Source organism: Bidens hawaiensis, unplaced genomic scaffold (genome assembly GCF_021521415.1).
Source record: "Bidens hawaiensis isolate Kalapana, Puna unplaced genomic scaffold, B.hawaiensis_p1.1 tig00016662_1, whole genome shotgun sequence".
Lineage (NCBI taxonomy): Eukaryota > Viridiplantae > Streptophyta > Magnoliopsida > Asterales > Asteraceae > Bidens > Bidens hawaiensis.
The window spans coordinates 327,728-331,149 of record NW_027492525.1 but is presented as its reverse complement, the minus strand read 5'-3'; the positions used below and the strand labels follow the sequence as shown (position 1 = coordinate 331,149).

Sequence of the window (3,422 nt, the reverse complement as noted above, 5' to 3'; positions counted from 1 at the left end):
TTTCATCCGTAGATCCTTACTCTTTCTCCGCGAATCTTATTATACTTAGATCCTTACTCTTTCTCCGCGAATCTTATCATACTTGAATGCAACACCCGTAGAAGATAGACTTTAGATTCACGAACGTTTAGATTACACATTCGTGAATTTGTACTTATCAACCTATCATTCACGGAATAAGACTTTAACTGTTCACACCCGAGTCTTTAGCCCTAGTATCTTTCACGGATCTAATAAAGATATATAGAACATTAACGTATTCATAGTAGACATTCACGGATCAGATTTGTACTTGGTAAAAACTGAGATTTAACATCAAAATTCAGTGCATTTATAGTCGGGTTGGATTTGTCTCATACGAACGCAAAGCTACCATAATTTCACAATTTCATGACAATATTATGGTAGCATCCGTCTATCTCTATGAACAACTTGATCAATTTATTTTATCGTTTATAAATTCGTCAAAAGAATCAAGTTGTTCATAGAGAAAGACGGACGCAGAATGACCATAACGCCCTCGCATATGGGCCATATTTAACCAACAGCATTCATAGAAACTCATACAATCAACAAAATATGAAATAAAAGACAACTACTTATTCATATCTTCTGCTTAACATATAACTAAGTTCTTTCTATAGAACTATAATTTCATGAACAGAACAAAACTCAACTTAATAATAGTAACTGTAACTGTATTTCAAGTTCTAAACAAGTCCTTATAAAAAAACAACCAAACATAAAAGACGAGTAAACAAGTGTGTAACAACCACCACCTAACGAGCCGGTCCATCCTTCAATCAAGCTTAACCGACGAGAACAAGTAATGCACGAACCAAAACGACGAAAGGAACCCAACTGTCCCGGTGGCTAACATGACGGCCAGAACCATCAACAAAGAGTAACCCAAATATAGTGTAGCCGACACGGGCCCACTTAAACTCTTGAGATCGAACACAAGATAGTTTATCGAGTACAAGAAGATATACAGCGCAACCGAACCTGAAGCGAAGAATGACTTCCACCACCACTTCCAGTCCTCGACACAAAGATGCATGTAAGTCAACACGAGCGACACCTCAGCACAAACGACGACTAGAAGTATCAAGACGACAAACAAAAACCCGAAAACATAATAGACCCGACCCATCCAAATACTCGACATGATGAAAAAAAGCTCGATAAACAAGGTACCAAACGGGAGTGTTCCCGCCCCCAACACTAAAAGCCAAGACGGGTATTTTTGAGCCGGGATTTCACGCGGGATTTGATTCGTTCGAACCGGGTATTCAATATGACTCGCTTTCACACCAAAGTAACTGCCGACAAACGTTAACGGAACCGACACGCAAAACCAAAGTAAAATGAGTACCACAAACAGAAAAAATGGTATCGCACCGGTACTGTGAGACCCCCATAATAGAAAATTTAGAGTAAAAAGTATCAGAAACGCGATACCCGGGAAAAAACATGCGACTTTCCACGAAACCGAGACCCACCCGCGGTGGTCCCCGCATAGTATCGTCCGCCACATACGAACCGCGACATACCCTGCTAAAATGCCGGAAACCATGTAGAATATTAACATACCCATCAACAGAGTCCCGCGTGAAGCGGGAGACATAAACCCGAGAGCCGCGAACATAATAATCACGACCGCCATTCCGAGTATTTGAACCCCGTTTCCGACCATTACACATAAAAGGCCCGGGTTGTTAGGAGCGCGAAACACATCAGCGACAACGAGTTTCCAGCCCGACAACTCTTCGTTCATTTGAGCCTGGGCCTCCTTATCTAACTCCTCGTAACGCGTTAAATCGCGTCTAACCGTTCTTAAAAAGATAACGAGAACGATTCCCGCCAAAAACGTGATCACCATAAGCGAGTTAAGAATCGAAAACCAGTGTACTTTCGCGCCCTCCATTTTCAAATAAGCGTCCCATCGCGACGGCCACTTAATATTGCTTTCAACGAACGCGACCTCGTACGTGAACGCAATAGGCTCGTTTTGTTTAATCGCCATGTTAACCGTGTTATCCTCGCACACAATTTTACCCGGGTACTTGTTATACATTTTCAAATTCTTCACCGAGTCGGGATTATGTTTAACGCTACACGGAGTTACTTCAAACCCGACAACCATGTAACCAGGATCCGATACCGATGTTGCATCAGAATCCGATTTCCCGACAGGGATGACATCAGCGCCATCCCCGGTCCCCATCACGCTCGCCACGTTCGTTTCTTCGTACTTATGAACCAAAACCTTAAACTTTAAATGATTAAACACGTAATACTCGCCTTCGACTTTAATCCCGATCGGGTAGCCCGTCCACCGAACATAATAAGTATCCTGCTTCGTGTACCGGATGGCGGGCAAATTATCAAGAATCACATTAACTTGATAAATCTCGTCAATCCGATTCGTTAAAAGCTTATACTCATCACTCGATAACGGCTTCTTTTGGCAAAGAAAGATCTCGGATTCGTTTGTAAACATTTTAAACTTATAAGGCGAGTTTTCGATGCGATCGCCCATCAAAAGCTCACCGAGATTCTCACGGCTGTCTTTTACGCCTTCCGGGGGCTCACAGAACGGCAAACTGTAGTAACTATATGGGATTTCGGTATCGATTGAAGTCAACGAGTTGACTTTAACCGATAATTGATCACCCACAACGTATTTATGAGGGTAACTACCTGGAAGGTAAAACCCTAACCCTAATTGTGAAATTAAACAAATTGATATGAATATTACACAGATCTTGATGTTGTAGACAAAACCCATGTTGTAGAATCACTGATTCACTTGTCTGATATGTAAAACCTAATTAAAAAAAATTAAAAAAAAAAATAAAAATTGTGAGTATTTAATTAAGGGAAATTGGGGGTTTTAATGTTAGAGATCTGAACAATGAATTAAGGGTGAATTGAGTGTTAATTGAATGTTGATTTGAGAGTATGAAAGTGAATTGATTGTATAGAGATTAAACTGACCTTTGTTGAATGAATTTGGGGTTGTGAGGATTTGGTCCGCCAGATGTTCGACGAAATGTCTGAGAGAATGAAAGCCTTCTTGATGTGTATATATGCTGGTGATAATGTGATGATGTTGTTATATTGGGTGTTGTTGATTACTGTTTTACCCCTTGGTTAGTATGATATTATTGGAGGATAGTTATGCTGCAACAATGTTTTTGTGCATGATTTGTGGCTTATTATGAGTTTGTTGTTTAATAGATTAGAAGGTAAAGTAAGCTATGTATTTCTAGATTTTATGTATTTTCTTTTGCTTAGATAGTATTATTAAGTAATATTAGGTTTAACTTAACACATACGATAATAATATTGGAAAAATAAAAACCATGAAGTTTAAATTTAGTTAGTCATGAGTCAGTGTTACGCTTGTTTACGTCTCT

General features: G+C 39.7%; 1 pseudogene across 1 annotated transcript; it reads right to left on the bottom strand.

Moving 5' to 3' along the window:
- Positions 1 to 673: 673 nt before the first annotated feature.
- On the bottom strand, positions 674 to 3,172 carry LOC143551818 (transmembrane 9 superfamily member 11 pseudogene; annotated as a pseudogene). Its single transcript, XR_013138556.1, has 2 exons — positions 3,001 to 3,172; positions 674 to 2,830 (listed from the first exon to the last, which is right to left on the bottom strand). The product of XR_013138556.1 is annotated as a transmembrane 9 superfamily member 11 pseudogene (transcript).
- Between the last annotated feature and the right edge of the window lie 250 nt (positions 3,173 to 3,422).